Raw genomic sequence first — 20,334 nt, 5'->3', positions numbered from 1 at the left:
GCAGATCATATGGGCCCGCATGTCAGCAAGTGGAGAGATGAGAGCCAATTGAGGTATTTTGGATCATACGAAAATACGAAGGTCTGTGAGTGGACCTAAGAGCATCAAAAACATACAAAATGACATAACTCTGTAGAGAAATATTCCCTCCGTGGTATAATATTTGCTTATCTAAGACCAGACACACAAACCAATGTATAATGAAATTACAAAAATACATTTTGTTTTTTGTGAAAAGAATCCGGATACTGGATGTGGATATTGTCTTATTTTTTTATGAGACTCCGGATACTCTGGTCTTTTATGGTAGTGGAGTCAAAGTAGTTATTTTTTGTGAGACAAATTTCAAACTCTAGATGTGCAATTATTTTGGGACCGAGGGAGTAATAATTATAATGATATGTCTACAAAATCGCATATTTCAGATAGAGAAACAATTATAATGGTACGTCTTCAAATAGCTGAACTATGGTGGCAGATCACAAAACTTGGAAAAATCGTAATGACACAATCCAATTAACCTTTTAGGCCAGCCTCAGTGGGAGTGTCATCGACACAATTACCTAGACTGAAATCTTAAGAACTGTGCCAGTAGAGTATCATCACTATGACACTCCTCTCACATTTCATGACACTCATCTTTTCTCTCTCTTCGTACTATTGGTACATATTAGCAAATTTAATGCCATGACACTCTTATGATACTCCCACTGAGATTGGCCTTATTCATATGAAACAGCTGCAGGTGGATGGGGATTTATGATTTGTGATGAGGATGGAGATGTGAGAATCACTGGCAGGGGTAGGTTGGATCAAGTTACCCGCAAAAAAAAAAAAAAGGTTGGATAAGAACCCTTCAATGCCTCTGCAGTTCCGCCGGTTCATTTTAAAAGTCACGATCCTCCTTATTCCACGGCTTCCAAGTTCCAAATAGCCAATAGCCGCCGTCGTGGCAACTGGCGGCGGCGGAGCCGCTTGCGCCACGCTACAGGACACGGCAGTCTTCGTGCCCTGAGATAGCTGCGACGGTCGGGATGCGTGGTAGAGAGCTTCCATCTGCTCCAAGCAGCAGCACGCGCTCCATGCGGGAGCTACGGTTCCGCGGCTAGTGCCAGGTATATAACTTCGTGCAGAGTAGGTCGCAATTTGGTGTGGACTGAGTTGCTCCCCGTAGATCTACGTTAGTTCCCATTCTGATCTAATATTGGTTTCTAGAAGCATCGCTAGGGCCCCGTTAGGGCTATTATGTGACCAATGGATCTTGATATGAAGTGTCTGATTGAGATGAGATTCTATGAATTCACAACACAATAAATCAAAAGAGAAAAAATGACATGAACGGCTACTTCCAAACAATGGGTAATCTCTGTAGATGAATGCAAGTTTGATTAACTATACAGAATCCAAAAGGGGGTGAGAAAGCATCACATAGTACATTAATGATGTACAGTTAAATCACTAGATTTAGGCACTATCTGTCCCCTATTTCAATTGATCATGTTCATGGATTCTTGAGAACATATTCTTGATTGCAACGATTTCAGTAGAAACTTTGTCCATTCCAGGCCGCTCTTTGGGTGATGTCATGGAACAGGACAGTCCTATTTTGACCAAGGGAATTATGCAATTATGTAGAAATTCGGTTGCATTGATGTCATCTTGTAGTATGGAAGGATCAACAACCTCATTGATGTTCTTTGGGAATGCTCTGTCAACAAACTCATGCAGGCTTGTACCATTATTGAACTTTTCATCAGTGGGACGACAACCTGTCATCATTTCCAGCAGGACCACTCCGAAACTGTAAACATCACCCTTGGTTGATATGTCTTGGCTCATGCCATACTCTGCATATATATTTACAGTTTTCATCATATTGCATGAAACAAGCTTTTATTCAGTTCTGTAAAGAACAAACAAAAAAGAACTTAAATTGAAGATAAACTCACCTGGTGGGATATATCCGATGGACCCTTTTAGGCCGGCCAAAGTTGCTGAACTATCTTTATGTGTACTTGATTTAGTACATTGAAACCTTGCTAGTCCAAAGTCAGTGACATGTCACCATCTCATGGTCCAAAAGAATATTGCTTGGCTTCAGGTCGCAGTGTATTAATGGAGATGCACATTGGTTATGAAGATAATCCATTGCATTTGCTAAATCTAATGCTACATTGATTCTTTGACTTAAAGTCAGAATCTTTCTTTGATTATGTTGTTGTGCCCTCTGATTTAGCCACATGTCTAGGTTCCCATTCAGCATATATGGGAAAACTATGGCCTTGAAGTCAGCCCCAGTAGGATCCACTAAAGAGCATAAAGTAATGATTTTTACAATATTTTGATGCCAGGCATTTCTGAGGGCTTCGCATTCTGCAAGGAAGCTCCTATGTGCTCCGTATATGTTGAGGTTAAAAATCTTGATGGCCACTTTATCTTTGTGAAGACTCATGTTACCCTTGTAAAGCATTCCAAATGAACCTGAGCCAATTAAGTTAGTAGAAGAGAACATATCTGTTGCCTTTACGATGTCGCCATATGTAAAGTTCTTCATGTTCTTATTGAATTGATGCAAATGTGCTTGTGCTTGCATTCTCTTCCTCCAGAAAAATGCGGCAAGACAAAACAATATGATTATAACAACTGGTATTACTCGCTTTGCAACTAGAACCAAATAAGTGTGCTTGCTTTTCTTGTCGCCACCCCTTGCAGAACAAAGACGGGTGCCTCCTGTTAGAACACTAGAGCACAGCTGATCATTTCCTTCGATTGACACTGCACTAGCATTGGCAAAAATACCACCTCTTGGAACTGCTTCTTCAAAATTGTTGAAGGATAAATTGAGGTAATGGAGATCATTCAAGGACGTTAAGAACTCTGGTATTTTTCCAAACAAATTGTTCCGAGAAATATCCGACTCTTTGATTCCTACTAGTTCTGAAAGAGATTGTGGAATGCTTCCTATAAATAAGTTGTTTTGCATCTTAAGATATTCCAGAAGCACACACTGTCCAAGAGTGGACGGGATGTTGCCAGACAACATGTTGTTTGAGATGCTAAGTTTATTCAAATTGATGAGATTGCCAATTTCCTCTGGTATTGCTCCAGATAAGTAGTTGTGTGACAAGTCATATTCTTGAGAAAGAGAAGAAATTTTGAGGATTGATCTTGGTATACTACCATTTTAGTGCATTGTGAGCAAGATAGAGTTTTTGGAGTTGAGTACAACGTCCTATACTTGCAGGTATCCTGCCACTCAAGTTGTTGGCATCCAATTTCAGATGCGTAAGCTGAACAATGTTGCCAATAGCATCAGGGATCGTGCCTGATAATTTGTTTTGTGCCCCAGCTAGAACTACCAAACTTTTCAGATTCCCAATTGTTGGTGGTATACTACCAGTGAAGCAATTGTAATCCATGTACAATTGATTGAGGTTCTTGAGATTGCCAATCTTGGGTGGTATTGGCCCAGAAATTTTGTTGTCCCTTAGCCACAGTACTTCAAGACTAACAGAAAGGTTGCCAATAGAACTTGGCAATTTCCCTTGGAAATTGTTCCCAGGCAGATACAGTCTTGTTAATCTTGAGCAATTTGATAGTGAAGAGACAAAACCCCAGTCTCCTGCATCTAGCATGTTATATGACAGTTCTAGTTCTTCCAAATTCGGCAATGATCCGAAGAATGGAACGGGCCCAGTTAGCTTGTTTCCTCTTAGGTAAAGCCACTGCATGTGGAAGGCATTGAGAAGAGAAGCTGGAATTGGACCATCAAACTTGTTTGATGAGAGAATTAGTATCTGAATTTTTGGTAGTGTATAGCCGATGTGGGACGGCAATCTTCCGTTGAGTGAATTGTTTGCCATAGCAAGTGCTATGAAGGAGGACATATTGAAGAGAGAGGGTGGCATTGGCCCAGACAAGTTGTTTAAATTCAAGTTCAGTAAACTTAATGTAGGCAAATAGCCTATGCTCTCAGGAATGCTCCCAACTAACTTATTTCGTGTAAGACGAAGATCAAGTAGGGAAGAAAAGTTGCCTAATGAGGCTGGTATTGTTCCTGAGAGAGAGTTCCTTCCCAAATGAAGATGTTTTACTGAGGGAGAGGTTGCAGTAACAGGTGGTATAGAACCAACAAATTTGTTTTCTTGGAGACAGATGGCAATAAGTGATGAGGAGTTGAAGAGAGCCTCTGGGAGTTCTCCACTAAGACTATTTCTCATGAGCCTAAGTACTTGGAGAGATGAACTGCGAGCCAAGGTCTCTGGAATCCCTCCCGTGATAGAATTTCTCCCAAGATCAACGTATTTGAGAGAAAGGCTGCTGCCCAAAGAGGGTGGTATGGCACCACTAAGCTTGTTGCTAGCGAGAATTAGGATTCGCAGCTCTGGAAGAGTACCAAAAGGAGAGGGAATGCTTCCTTCTAGATTGTTGTTGCTAAGGTTAATCTCCTGAAGATGGATGCATTGACTAAGGGCAGATGGTATCTCCTGAAGATGGATGAATTGACTAAGGGAACATGAAGAAAGCTCAGAAGGGATGTTACCTTCAAGAGAGTTCATGCTTAAGTTCAGACTGCTGAGTTGGCTGAGTAGTCCAAGCTCTGATGGTATGCTCCCGTGGAAGCTATTGTTTGACAGTTGCAGCCTTGTAAGAGATGTGAGATTTCCAATACAAGGTGATATGGTACCTATGATTCCTTCTGATGCTAGATCCAGCGCAATAACACTGCGAGGAGACCGTTGGCTGCAAGTGAGGAATGAGTGTACTCTATCCTGCTTGTGATGAGTGAATTGTCAACCGTGCGGTGTGATCGTGCGCTTGGTCTTTGGATTGCAGGTACACGGGCGTCGAGTGTCGACGGAGAGTTGCCGTGGAGGAGCTCAGGCCGGGCGGCAGCTGTGGCGTCCACTCCTGGATCGAGGGCGCAAGCGGCGACGGAAGGCGGGTTTCTTGGTTTGCGCCATAAAACCAAGGAGGCGGACGGCGGTTGAAAACGCCAAGTCGTGGAGGCACGGGCATCGGTCTCGGGACTGACGGAGGCAACGGGCGTCGACGGTGTCTAGGGCCTCGCTGCGGGCGAGGAGGTGACGGGCGTCGGGTGGCGTCTAGGGCCGTCAGAAGGCCGAGGCGGGAACAGCGTCTAGGGCCACGGCGTGGAGGCGGGAATCTTCCCGCGTGAGGAGTTTTGACGGTTTTCTCAAAACCGGCCATCTACCCGGGTTTCACGGACCATCCAAAACCGTGGACCAGATCTTCATCAAGATGGCGGCATCGTGGAGAAGACTTCGTTGCGAAGAAAGTACCTCAGCCGTCAGATGAGATCGTGTACAGGGGGAATCTGCAGACCAACCGGTCTGACCGGTCCCTGGCACCGGTCTGACCGGTCTAACCAACCAGTCTGACCGGTCCATGGAACCGGTCTGACCGGTCTCCGCGGGTATAAATACCCCTTCACTTGTATTAGGTCGTGTGGCTTTTGTAACTTGACCGTGAATTGCTCTTTCTCCCAGGCCGCCGCCCCTGTGTCTCTCTCCCCCTGTTCTTCTCTTTAGAATAGAATTAGTCCATGGATTTGTGAGACTTCGTGTTGGATTTGATTGGGAAAGGAGGCCCTATCCTCCTCGTGCCCTCTGGGCTTTTGAATCAATCCAATTCCGTCCCTCTTGTGGTCTTTTGTGATGGATTTTTGTTTCGTTTTTGATGCACATGATCGAGACGGTTCTTCGAGCTCTTTGTAGTGATTCTCGTGCTTCTAGCCTCGTGCCCAACCTTCTGGAATCGCTAGCTTTTCAGAATTGAAGTTCTTGAGTTTTTGAGAAAACCCCAATCCTTCTTGATCTCCCCTCGAATTCTCAAGATTCTTTGATCTTTAGAACGAGATCTCTTAGGGATATGTTCACGGGGTAGGGGCGAAGCTATCCCCCAAGTTTCATCGATTTTCGTGGTCGTTTGGTCGAGATTCACCGTTTGAATCAAAGTTTTCGGGGTTTTCTGGGTGCCACCGGTCAGACCGGTAGGCAAGACCGGTCAGACTGGTCTGCTCGCCTTTGGACAGACACGACCGGTCAGACCGGTCCAGTGCACCGGTCAGACCGGTCCAGGCAGAGAGGTCTGTTGTTTTCCCGATTTGCTTTCGATTTGCTTCGTGGTTTCGCTCGCACGTTCGAGGCCTTTTGTGTTGGTTTAGCTTTTCCATAGTTATTCCAAACTTTGGTCAGAACGCTTGAGGGTTTGGGTGATTTTCGGGATATAGGCCGACGGTTTGAATTTCGGAAGAAATTTTGATCGGCTCCCATTCACCCCCCCTCTGGTCGCCGGCTTCGGTCCCTCAGCAAGTGATCCCGTGCCAGCTGCAAAACTCCAAGGATGCATTGCTCCATGTGGCAAAAACATCGGCTGTAGCAGATAGCTGGGACTTGAAGCAGAGGAGTGCTTGCTGTTCATTTTCTCTTTCACTGCAGGTGGCCTCTGGTAGGCTACCGAAGGTGATGAGACAAAGAAGCCAAACAAGACATGGCGACAAGATGCTCGAAGAGGCCATTGCTATTTATCCAAATTGCCCTTTACCGGAGTCTAGTTATATATGGGGCAGTAGCTCCTTGCTGTGAAGCTGCTCTACAAAGGGCACACCATCTTCTAGTCCAACCGGTGGGAACTAGGAAGTTGCATGAACGCATGCTTTTGGCATTCAACTTCGCTGGTCTCATTCAAACTGTTTGTTGGTTTCAGTATTCTTTAGGTATCGTTGTTAAGTCTTGACTCTAACTGTGCCATATAAAAATGCACGTTGTTTTGTTTTCAGGTGGGTGCCTGCCAATTGTGTTACTTGGAAGGTCAACATCCTTGGAGCTGGAATATGTGGGCAATCTCGTTTGTAAATAAAACAGTTACTTCGGCGTATGCCTTATGATCTTGTTAAGTCAGTACAGGACATAGTCAGGAAACAAAACTCAAACTATCATTCCAGAAAAAGAATACCCAGGACAGTATTTTGATTCTGGATACTAAAACCAACTTTATCTAGACAAAATTTTCACAAAATGGCACCTTTTTTGAGAATGTTAAAATCTTCGTCTCGAAAGCTTTCACATAAATTGATTTCGAGGAAAAAAGAATAGTACTAACAGCAACCCTGATGAACCAATGCCAAGTGTCGCTTGCATTATCCTGAACCTGCACTAAGAAAGTTGACATTTCAGGCTTCATACAGCACACTGAGATTCCGGTAGGCCACCAACCTTTGCACGCTGCTATTGACCCATCCAGCTGCCGAAAACTTTGACCGAGGAGAATATATTCATCTGCAGAACTTTCCATGACTCTGATACAGCCATGATGTAAACGCACACCCGCCTTCTAAATGAATCTAATAAAGCACATGATAGAATTCTTCGGTTCCCAGGTCAGGTAGGTGGGTCAAATGGTGCTTTTCCTTTTCTGTCATCCAATTGCATACCCTTAAAAGCAACCTCCCTGAAGACAGTCTCACCCTTCAGGTTGCGTTCTTCCTAGAGCTGATGGCACTTGATAACAACTCCCCCATTCAGTTGGCCCCTTCATCAGTTAGCAATTCTCCAGCCGCACCGACCATTGCACCTCCAGCCACTCCAGGCAGCAGCGATCCTCCGGCTACTCCTGGAGCAGGAGGTGATCCTCCGGCAGTTCAACCCGTCACACCTCCGGCAGGTAAAGGCTCGATCATCATGATTGTACTACTCTGAATCACTAGTGACTAGTTTGATAAATAAAATTTAGTTGTTTACAAGAATTGTTACTTAATTATTTACTTGTATGTGCAAAGATTATGAAATATAAATTCTTATGGACAGTCACTACTCAAATGCTGCTTAATTATTCCCGGCACCAAAAGTATATATATAATTGCTGAACATGACACATTGGCAATTGCATTTTACATCAAGTTATATATAATTAGGAGGCATGCAATCGTCAAGTACATGTAAATCTCATGATAACAGTCAAAACTTAAGTATTCTTTTCCCTTTTTGTGAAGAGTCACAAGGCTTAAGCCATATGAAAAATTCTTCCAATTGCACTCCTCAATATCTCAATTCTTTTCCCCTTCAAGAATGCTGCACATATATTTCTTTTTCTTTTTTGTTGATTCATTATAGATCTAATTGGTTGATCCACAATGTTGCAGTTCCAGATCCAGATCCGGATAGTGAGAACCGTCATGACCCCAAAGCATTTCTTCGTGACCCATGATGTTGTGAGCTGAGCTCGAATCATGACCAGTCTTAGGGTCCATTAACACCGACAGTGGCTATTTGGCAAAATTGTGTTCCAAAGTGCATTAAATTTGGAATTTGAGTATCACAACATAAGAGACCTTACCAACTATGTAACCATTATTACTACGATGTTGCAGAGTTATATTATTGTAAAAAAAAAGTTATTTGGGCATACAAGTTTAGCAATTGGACCTATTATTAACTTGTGCATGCTATTCACCTTCTCTGTTTTATATTGAAAGCTATCAGAAAATTTACTTATGCATGAGATAATGCGATAATTGGCCTTCTTTTTCCTGTTTCGTAATGAAAGCTAGCGTTGGACCCCAAGCATTGCTACAATTCTTATAATTGGGTCACGTAAATTGTCAAATGTCAAATAAAAACAACCCTGATGACTAACCAATGCCAAGTTCTGAAATAAAATCCCACGCTAATGATCTTTGTCGATTAATCCTCACAGGCTGGTAGAAAAATTTAATATTTTAAAACATCTACAAAATGCAATTTGTGGAGTATAAATTATGTCATAGACTTGAAGCTATATTTTTAAGCGAAACAAACCTCCCTTCAAGTTAGTTATTGAACGCCTATTAGTGTCAAACTAGTAAATATTTGAATATTTAAAAAAATATTCAGTACAGTAATTTTTAAAAATGTGCACATTTCATTAATTTATACTAGCCTATCAACCCATGCTCCTGCATGGGCTAATCAAAATTAATATAAAAAAACTTATAGCTAATATTATAATTATCTATCACACACCCTCTTTCATCTATTAGATATTCTAATGCATACTCTAAAATACATATTTATCATTATCTAGTTGCAATAGATTTTATTTTGCATCACACCTTCATATATGTTTGATATATATTCATTGAACCATGCATTTGTTTGTGAATTGGTATTGTTATGTATACAGGTGACACATAACATGGGTAGTATTTTTATATTAATAAAAATATAAAATATATTAGTAATAATAGAAATAGTAACTTAAAATTTAATTTTAGTGCACTTTAATATTTTATTATAATTATATAATTTAGATTCAGATTTAGGTATTACTTTAACTTTAAATCTGTACTCAACAGTATGGGTGATCTAAAGGCTCCTGGAGTGGATGGGATGTCATCAGTTTTGTTTTACAAACAATTCTGGGATATTGTGGGTGGGGATGTCACGAGAGAAGTAAAGAAGCTGCTGAGTGGAGGTGTTATGCTAGAGGGCTGGAATGATACGATGGTGGTACTGTCCAACCACTTGAAGATCATACTCCCTGACATTATATCCTTGAACCAAAGTGCTTTTGTTCCTGGCCGTATGATCACTGATAATGTACTCTTAGCATATGAGCTGACTCACTTCGTGCAGACACAGAGAGGTGCGGGAGAAAGCTATGCAGCTGTCAAACTTGATATGAGTAAAGCCTATGACCGTGAGGAGTGGCAATTTCTGGAAAAAAATGATGTGCAAACAGGTTTCTTCCAGCAATGGGTGGACACAATAATGAAGTGCGTTACCACGGTTAAAAATCGTATAAAGGTGAATGGTGAGCTCACCGAGGAAATTATCCCTAAATGTGGTCTTCGACAAGGGGATCCTCTCTCCCCCTACTTTTTCTTATTGTGCACCGAGGCATTTTTCTAGTCTGCTCCACGCACCTGAGGAGGATGGTGAGCTGGTGGGGGTGAAAATATGCCAAAACGCTCCGAGTATAAATCATTTATTGTTTGCAGACTACTCCTTGCTACCCCTAAAAAATGATGATCGGAGTGCAAGCCGACTGCAATACATTCTTTCATTGTATGAGGATTGTTCGGGGCAGATCATAAACAATGATAAGTCTTCGGTTATGTTCAGCAAAAAATGCCAGGCATTCTGAGAAGCAACAGTTGATGGCAGCAGTGGAAATTACAGTGGAAGCCCGTAATGAGAAGTATCTAGGATTGTCGATTTATATGAGCCGGTCCAAGGAGAAAACTTCAGCTTACTTGAAGGATAGGGTGTGGAAACGAATACAAGGTTGGAAGAAGTTATTATCCAAGGCCGAGAAAGAGATTTTGATAAAAGTTGTGGCACAAGCTATTCCAAGTTATGCAATGTCGTGTTTTGACCCCACAAAGACCCTCTGTGATGATATTATGAAAATGATTTGCCACTTCTGGTGGGCTCAACAAGATCAGCAAAACAAGATGCATTGGCTGTCCAAAGAGACATTGTGCACACAAAAGGAGAATGGTGAACTTGGGTTCAAAGATTTGCATCTCTTCAATTTTGCTATGCTTGCACGACAGGGTGGAGGCTGATAAACAACCCCAAGTCTCTGTGTGCTCTAGTGCCAAGGGCGAAGTACTTTCCCCAGGGGAACCTGCTAGAGGTATCAGAGAAGCCGGGTATTTCTTATGCTTGGCGCAGCATTGTTCGTCGAGTGCATGCTCTGAAGAAAGGGTTGATTTGGAGAGTGGGAGATGGAACACAGATTGACATTTGGAGTGATCCATGCATACTAGATGGCCTTACTAGGCGATCAATAACACCGTGAGGTCGCACACTCCTACGACGAGTTTCTGAGCTGATCGATTCAGTGACTGGAGATTGGGACAGCCAGCTAATAACATCAGTGTTCTGTGAGGAGGATGTACATCGTATCCTGGGTATCCCGGTGAAGCATGGCATGGAGGATTTGCTAGCCTGGCATTTTGACAAGAAAGGCAACTTCTCGGTGAAATCAGCTTACCATGTCCTGGATGATGATAAGGCACGTGCACAGTGTTGCCAGCAAGGAGAGGGTAGCTCTAGTTCAGGACCGTCTGCTGGGTATTCCTATGTGCATTGTCGTTGGCCACCTAGCCAGCTTGCTAATTTCCATGGCTGCCTGCTCGCAACCTTGCAGTAGTCGGGAGCTACAAAATGTGCGCGAGGGGACTGGCCTCACGACAACAGGAGGTGGGAGTGGGGATAGGACTGTTGGCCTGGGTCATATACTCGTGTTAGAGGTGTCGTTAGGCTGAGTTTTGGCTGAGAAAATGAAGAAATAGATTCAACATAACATATACATATATATAATATAAAGATCGAAAATAATTTAAAAAAATTATCACCTATAGCGGACACACCGTACCTTTCATGCTGGACCCACCCGCAAAGAGCGAGGGAGGTGGGAGGGGGTGTAGACCCATAAAAACTACATGTTAGGAGATGTTTCTGCCAAAAACATATTTCTTTTGTCACCGCCCGCTCTACTTACCCGCCTGCCATCTTTGCTCAGTCCCTGTCGATTACGCCTCCAGTCTGTTGTTTTATAATAGTGGAGGATGCGGTGCAGAAGAAGGGTTGTGGCATTCCGCCTCGCGGTGATGCCGAACGCCTTGGCCATGTTGAACTCCGCGGGGTCGGCCACGGGCGCGTCCCAGTCCAAGTGGAACAGTAGGCTAGCGAGCACGAGCTCGATGCTGGCCAGCCCAAACGACATCCCGGGGCACATCCTCCACCCGGCACCGAAGGGTAGGAGCTCGAACTCAGCGCCCTTGAGCTTCAGTGGCAGCGCCACTCTGCTTGGTGGCGGCGGCCGGGTGGGAGTGGGGTTGATGGCCCCATCCTTGCCATTGGCGTCCGCGGCCGCAGCTCCTCCTATCTTGTCGATCAGCTGAAGACGCGAACAACAAAGGAGAGATTTTTTCCGATTAAAATTCAGTCGTGGAATAAAAGTCAATGGAAAGCTCTGTCGTGTACTGCTTGTTTGTGAATTCAGTTCAGCCGTGGATTCAATTCAGTTCAATCGTGAAAAGGAAAGGATATGATAATTGTTGAGGAGTCAAGGGACTATTGGGCCTTAGCCCATTAGGGTTAATTAGCCACTTGCTTAGAGATCAAGTATACTTCTCTATATATGGAGAGGATATGTGTCAATCTAATCAAGCAAGAGATTAGAAGGAAATCCATTCTCTCTTGCCGGCCGTGGGCAAAGCCCTGCGGTCGGCATTCCCAGCGCCCCAGCAGCCCTAGTTGTCTCTCTCTCTTCCTCCTCAATCCTCTCGGCCCAACAGCCACCATAATAATAATCGCCAATATACTCCATCCCCAGCAAAACCTATTCGTCCTCAAAGATACAAACGAGTTGCCTCCCTGCTTACTGTGCAATTGACAGTTTGAGCTTTGGATAGCGTGTGGACTCATTTGGGGATAGCTGGATAGGACTGAATTGCCTGTTGATTATTTTGGGATGGCTGGATAGGTGCTCTTATTCTTAATATATGATTGTTGAGCGATTTGAAAATCAAGGTATGTGTAGGGATAAATCTTGCCCCTGCTTTGTACACAGGGTACTCACATGGAAAATTCAGATTGTTTTAGGCATGCTCCTGCTTTTTACACAGGGTACTCACATGGAAAATACAGATTGTTTTAGACAAATTACACTTTCTTTTGTTCACTACTAACGAAATTGTATTTGTTACAGTTTAGAATCAGTCAATGTTTTTTCAAAACAAGTAGCAAGTGCATGTCGCACGTGCGTTTTACTAGTGTATACTTAATGTACAATTGATTTTTGAAGAAAAAAGTCGGGTATTCAGGCATCAAGGTAGCTCCCCCCATGAGCGGTATTTAGGGAATGATGTAATAAGGTGGGGGTATAAATAGCCCCCTCCTACAACACTGTAACGGGTTGAATTTTCTTAAAAATATAGTACAATTATGATTGTGCAACTGTTCCACTTTTTTTTAGATTAAGGTTAAAAACCAGCCTTTTATATCCACATGGTGGATATATACAGCCAAGAATTACAAGAGCACTTAGGCTCAATCTCAAAATGAGGGTTACAAATACAAGAAAGGAACTCTAAAACGAAAAAAGAAAGCTAGAAGACTACGCTTTAATCTTCTTCTTCGTTCACGCTTCAGTCTTGCAACAAATCTTTAGCAACACTAATCCAACACCTCGTCTACTTAGAAACTTGATGTCTGAATTGTTTGTTGCTTGCTCGCCTAGACAATAAATTTAGGTGAACATAACCTCCGAGGCGACGCCTCCAAGGAGAACACGACGTTGACGCCGTCGTCGCCCAACCGACGAGCCGGAATTAGGTCTTGACCTGGAGGATTATTGACCTTTTGCAGAGAGCATCACAGCAACGCCTTAAGGAAGGAAAACTGACTCCCGAACAACGCCGCCGATGTTGACCTGACACAAAAATCAAGTAGAGCTTTTGCCTGAAGTTCCTGCAAAGACAAAATCATTGCCAAGGCGGACAAGCAAGCCATCGGACGACCACTGCAATCCCCCACGCCGAACTCAGTCGGGTGGATTAGGCCACTGGCCTCTCCCATAGTCACCACGAACAGGGTACCAGGGAAGCACTGGCGGTCGTCGTCTCTGAAGTTGAGGAAAGAAGCTCGGTGGCGCTGCTACGTAGTGTATCGCCGCAACATGCTCGCAAGACGCCGCGGCGGCGACGACTAGGCCCTGCACCTGCGTCCTCAGAACCCGCCGGCAACCGAGCCGATGACGAGGGGCAGCTACCTCCACCACTGGACATGCTCAAGCTGCCCCGAGCACGCCTTGCCGCGCCGCAAGCGCCGCCGTGGTCGGTACACTCCACTATCCGTGCAACGCCGAAGGGAGTGACCAGATCCACGCGATTTGGCCTCTCCGCCACCACCCTAGCAAGCCGTGTGTTGGAGGCCAAAATTGGCAATAACCGAGGCCGACCGGTCTGTCCGGTTGGGCCGACCGGTTAGACCGGTCTAGGCTTGTAATCCGAGTAGGGTTAGGGTTTCATGTTAAGAGTCCTATTGTAACCCGATTTTGAAGTGGTACGTCCTCCCCGACCTATAAATATGAAGGCTGCTGCCGATTGAGGGTTTTCTAACCACAATCGAATCAAAACAATCTCTTTTACCCTTTTACTCAAACCCTAATCTTTTCCAACCACTTTGCTGTTCTTTGCTCGTCTCTACGGCATTCAAAGGCGTCTTGAGTGGCCTGCCGACCTCAAGGCAACCCTAGTTCTTCGAGCTCCGACGGGGTCCCTCCTGAGCCTGAGGTTCTAGGTTTTGCTAAGCTCTCTGCGTCCAACCGGTCTGACCGGTTGGCGTGACCGGTCTGACCGGTCGCCGGTGTTCTTCGCTGGTGATTGATCATTGCGATCCGCGCATTCTAGCACACTGGTGTGTTGACCAGATTAGCGTCAACATACTTTTTGGCGACTCCGCTGGGCAAGAAGAAACAATCTACATCGGTTACGATGACCGGTGAATTAGGAGATGCTTCCAAGGTAGATCTGTTGAATGCCGTCAACGTCACATATGAAGATCTATCCGAGGAGCAGCGCCAGAAGTTCGAAGCTGACTTGAAGCAGCAGAACGAGGAGCTCAAGGCGAGGAAGCTAGCATGCTCTGGGAAGACTCGGCAAGGCGTGATCCAGAAGGAGACGTTCGTCATGCCATCGATCTCAACTACTACACAACCACCGCCTGCTCCTGCGGCAACCAATGTAAGTTCTTCCCATCCAGATCTATACAGCATGTTATTGACTGAGCTTGGGAAGAAAATCAATGATGCACAGCTATCCACGCAAAACACTTTGATTAACATATCTGAGCGTATGGATAGATTGGAGAAGGGTAAGTCCGTGGATACTACATATTCTTCTAAAGATCTTACCCCTAGTTCGGCAGCTCCTGCGTCTATAGTTAATGTGGGATTTGGAATGCCACCGAATTATTTCGCTGGGCAGTCACCACCGCCAGGCACCGTTCGGCCATCCGCGGCCGAACCGGTCAGACCGGTCGCATCGACCGGTCAGACCGCTGTCTCGGCGGCTGGTGCGGTCAGACCGGTCCCTCAGACCGGTCAGACCGGTGCCATGGTACTAGCCTTGGCGTCTACTCCCGCGCTTGCGCCAATTCCAAGTTCGGCTGCTCCTGGCCGAACAGATGAATTGGAGGGTTTCGTACCGCCGTATACCACCAAATCATACGGCAAATCTCCTTTTCCACCCGCTATGCCGCAAGATGTTTGGGATGATTTGACAAAAAATAACCCCCATCATGCTACACAGACGGTGAGTACTACTGAGCCAGCAACTAATCGTCTAGCAAGCAACGCTCAAACATCTAGTAGCGGGAATTATGAAGCCGATCTTGCAGGATGAGAGCAGATTTAAATATCTTGCTTGGTACTAAACTTAGTGAATTGGGCATAAATCCTGGTAGAAATCGGTTGTATCAAAGACCGTACCCCGATGCTTACGATTTGGTTCCTTATCCTACGGGGTGGTGCGTTCCCAATTTTATTAAATTCAGTGGGGTCGATAATCGATCGACTTGGGAGCACATAAGTCAGTATGTGGCTCAATTGGGTGAAGCTAGTTCTAATAACTCTTTGCGAGTTTGTTTATTTTCTTTATCATTAACTGGAACGGCTTTCTCTTGGTTTTCTGCATTACCCCCAAATTCAGTATGCTCTTGGAATGAATTAGAACAAAAGTTTCATGATCACTTTTATAGTGGGGATAATCAAGCGAAATTGACAGATTTAACATCGGTTAAGCAAACTAGAGATGAATCGGTATCCGATTACTTCAAAAGGTTTAAAGAAGTTAAAAACCGATGCTTTAATTTGTTAATTTCTGATAAGGACTTGGTAGATGTTGCTCTAAATGGGTTGCGCTCATATTTGAAAGAAAACCTCAAAGGGTTTGATTACTTTAATCTTAATGCTTTGCCACTTCGGGCAATGAACTTAGAGTATAAAATTAAAAATTCCAAGGATGCATATAAGCCTCATCGGTCTAATACTCATGTTGTTGAATATGATTCTGATTCTTCGGCCGATGAGGATAATGAGGTTTACACCGCCGAATTTGTTTGGCCATCATCGGCCAAACCGACATCTTGTGCATTACTTAAGCCGACTCAAATGGGTCGGAAAGAAGAGATGAAATTTACATTTGATGTTTCCAAATGTGATAGCTTTTTTGATGAACTGTTGCATATGGGGCATATTAAGATTACTCATGTTATACCGCCGCTTGAGGAGTTAAAGCGGCGAGCTTATTGTAAATTTCATAACTCTCATTCTCATGCGACTAACGATTGTAATGTATTCCGTCGCCAGGTTCAATCGGCCATGAATGAAGGACGATTGATCTTTCCCGAGATGAAAGTTGACAAGACGCCATTCTCTGTTCACACCAACACACATACTATTTATCTGAGCAATGCAAAGGTGCTGATTCGGCCGGAGCAAGCCGAAGGAGCACAAGGCAAGAATGTGGTGATTGGTGAAACGCGGCCGAAGAATGTTAATGACAAGATTCTGGCCAGGGAAGTGGTTCCGGAAAAGGCTCCTGATGGCAAGGAGTTAATAAAAATTACTGTCAAAGCTAAAGTGCCCGGGGGGGGGGGGGGGAAGAAAGTTCTTCTGCTGCTGCAAGTCGGCCTGCTGTCCAGGACCGACCGGTCAGACCGGTCAGCCCCAGGGCCGACCGAGAACTTTCAAGCCCAAGCGCCCGGAAGAGGGTACTTGGAAGCAGAATGTGCCAAAGATTCAAGGGAAGATGGTTGCTCAGAAACCAACCTTTGGCCAGCTTCTAAACAAGTACACGAAGGCCGTTCAACAAGATCGGCCGTTAAAAAAGAGAGCTTGGTCACCCCCGCGTCGAGGTGGTTCTCCAATAAGGGAAGGACCCAACAAGCGCAGAGGTTAAGTTGTCACTGTATTCCCACCGCAGAGGGCATATGCTACTATGCCATGGATGCCTCCGGCATCAAATGCTACAAATCCGGTGTGGGAGCACGAAGGGGTCTGAATGCAGTGTTTCCCCATGCCATATCCCCCACATTATCAAGGGGATGGCTCCAGAACACTAGTGCATGACCGATTGGGCCCGCGCCAATCTGGTCAGCAGTAACAGGCTGCATCGGTCAGACCGGTCCAGCCCGACCGGTCAGACCGGTCTCAGCAGAGACCGGTTCAGTCTCATCCTCTGAGGCAAGAATATCGTATTAAGAAGAGGGAGGAGGATATGCAGCCCATGCAAGTGGATTCTGGGAAGACCACCACCGATGACGTCGTTAGAATCGGTGATGTGAATGTGGTGGTAAAGGATGTTGGAAAGAAGCCGATGGTGTTTGGAAAATCGGCTCAAACTAATTCCCAGAAGAGTGTGTTGACCAATGATCACGAGGCCAGCAGTAGCAGCTCAGCGAGCAAGTACCACCAGCCTAGGTGGTGCCCGCCGGGTTTAAGTCACTCACAAAAGAGGAGGTTACAGCACTTGAGGCGCCAGGAGAAGAAGGAGTAAGAGGCCAAAAAGCTCAGGGATGAGAACTTCAATAAATATCGGCCAATTGTTCCTCAAGGGAAAGAATGGCGAGTCAAGCCCGCTATGCAGTCAACAGGACCGGTCGAAATGCCTCCGACGACCGGTCTGGCCGGTGCAGAGGACCGGTCTGACCGCTAGGAGCAACCAGTCAGAACGGTTGAGCCTATTGTTGTTGAGCAGAAGGCCGAAACAGCTATTTCGGCTTCATGCGATGGAGTTCCAGCAGTTTCTACAGATTTGGGTGATGAGGAACTAGTGGACTATGAGGCTTCTCCAGTGCGCAGCAACATGGAGATAAATGTTGTGTGTTTTCCGAAGGGTACTACGCTGTTTCGGAGGAGGAAGCAACAATTCTTGATTTCGGGCCACGTGAGGCCGTATTTCAGAAACCTAAGGAATCGGACAATCATTTGAAGACCCTTTACATGAGGGGTCATATTAATGGAAGGCCGATTTTCCGTATGCTTATTGGTGGAGGGGCAATTGTAAATTTGATGCCTTATTCATTGTACAAGAAGCTTGGGGGGACGGACGTAGAGTTGATCAAGACGAACATGACGGTCAGCGGCGTGGGTGGAGGTGACCCTATTGGTGCTAAAGGGGTGGCTTCCATGGAACTGACCATAGGGAGCAAGATGCTAGCGACAGCCTTCTTCGTCTCCGAGGTGCAAGGTAACTTTAGTTTGATATTTGGACGTGATTGGATTCATGCCAATCAATGTGTGCCTTCTACCTTGCACCAAATTCTCATTCAGTGGATCGGCGATGAGATCGAAGTAGTTCATGGTGACACTTCATCCTTCATTGCAACCGCCGATTCCAACACTCTTGGGGTGCATGATGACATCAAGTGTTTATCGGGATTAGATCTGTCTGATTTCGAGTTGATCAGTTGCAGGTTTGTGCCTGCTACTCTAAAGCCGATGGAGAATCGGCTACATTATTGCAAATAAAATGAGTGCAGCAGGCAGCTCGGGCGAGACCGGTCAGACAGGATGTCTAGACCGGTCAGACTGGTCATCAGATCGGCGCACAGAGCCGACCGGTCAGTCTAACCGGTCAGACCGGTCTGACGCAGACTGGTTGATGGAGAGGATTGAGCACTATCGGTCGCGGATGAACAATATGTGCGACTCTATTGAAGATATTGAGGATATGGATAAGTTAGGCCAGGGATTTACGTCGGCTGATCCTTTAGAAAAGGTAGATATTGGAGATGGTAGTGTTCCTAGGCCAACTTTTGTAAATGCAAATTTATCGGCTGAATATAAAGCCGACTTAATAAAGTTATTAAAAGAGTACGTGGATTGCTTTGCATGGAGTTATTCTGAGATGCCTGGTTTGAGTCATGATTTGGTTGAGCATCGACTGCCGATTAAGGCCGGTTTTAGACTTTATAAGCAACCTGCTAGGCGATTTAATCCTGCTATGAATGACCGAATTAAAGAAGAAATTAATCGCTTGCTAGAAGCTGGATTTATTCGGTCTTGTCGATATGCAGAGTGGATCTCTAATATTGAGCCCGTTGAGAAGAAGGATTTGGGCAAGATTAGAGTGTGCATTGATTTCAGAAATCTTAATAAAGCTACTCCTAAAGATGAGTATCCTATGCCTATTGCCGATATGTTGATTAATGAAGCATCCGGACATCGTGTCATTAGTTTTCTTGATGGTAACGCTGGTTACAATCAAATATTTATGGCCGAAGAAGATATGTCTAAAACGGCCTTTAGATGCCTGGATTTATCGGTTTGGTTGAGTGGGTTGTCATGACTTTTGGTTTGAAAAATGCCGGTGCTACTTATCAAAGAGGTATGAATTTGATCTTCCACGATTTACTTGGTGTTATATTGGAAGTCTATATTGATGATATTGTGATTAAATCGGCCGGTTTAGGTAATCATTTGGCTGATCTAAGATTGGCTCTTGAGAGGATGCGTCGGTATGGTTTGAAGATGAATCCACTTAACTGTGCTTTTGCAATATCGGCCGGGAAATTTTTGGGCTTTATAATTCATGAGAAAGGCATAGAGATTGATCCAAAGTGAGTTGAAGCCATGAAGCGTGTTGAGGCTCCAACTTGTAAGAAAGATTTGCAAAAATTCTTGGGCAAGGTGAGTTACTTGAGAAGATTTATATTTAACTTGTCCGGGAAGATTAATTCTTTTACTCCTATTCTTCGGTTTAAAGATGAAGCCAAATTTACTTGGGGGCAGAACAACAAGAATCATTTGAGAAGATTAAGAATTATTTGTCTTTGCCGCCGGTGCTTAAGGCGCCTAAAAGAGGGGTTCCTTTTAGTTTTTAGGTGGCTGCAGAAGATAAGATTATTGGTGTTGTTTTGACTCAAGAGATCGAAGGAAAGAAGTACATTATTACTTATTTGAGCTCACAGCTTGTTGATGCGGAAACAAGGTATACATTTAATGAAAAGTTGTGCTTATCTTTATACTATGCTTGTACTAAGTTGAGGCATTATTTGTTATCTAGTACATGCATAGTAACTTGTCAAGCCGATATTATTAAGCATATGTTATAAAAGCCGATTTTGAGCAGGAGAATCGGCAAGTGGGCTTATGCACTTGTAGAATATGATTTGGCCTATGAATCTTTGAAATCCGTAAAAGGCCAAATTGTAGCGGATTTTATTGTTGAACATCGGATTAATGATGAGCATGATTTGGAAGTCGGCTATATTACTTGCACACCATAGAAATTATATTTTGATGGATTGGTTTGTG

General features: G+C 44.5%; 1 long non-coding RNA gene and 1 pseudogene across 1 annotated transcript; one reads left to right on the top strand and one right to left on the bottom strand.

The window, feature by feature from the left end:
• Positions 1 to 1,423: 1,423 nt before the first annotated feature.
• LOC120702179 lies at positions 1,424 to 3,908 on the bottom strand (annotated as a pseudogene).
• A 3,502-nt stretch (positions 3,909 to 7,410) lies between these two features.
• LOC120705198 lies at positions 7,411 to 8,470 on the top strand. The gene is made up of 2 exons (XR_005687837.1): positions 7,411 to 7,686; positions 8,165 to 8,470. It is a non-coding gene; the product is annotated as an uncharacterized LOC120705198 (long non-coding RNA).
• Positions 8,471 to 20,334: the final 11,864 nt, after the last annotated feature.

The sequence above is a fragment of the Panicum virgatum genome, chromosome 4K (assembly GCF_016808335.1).
Source record: "Panicum virgatum strain AP13 chromosome 4K, P.virgatum_v5, whole genome shotgun sequence".
Classification (NCBI taxonomy): domain Eukaryota; kingdom Viridiplantae; phylum Streptophyta; class Magnoliopsida; order Poales; family Poaceae; genus Panicum; species Panicum virgatum.
This window is presented reverse-complemented; position numbering and strand designations above follow the sequence as displayed.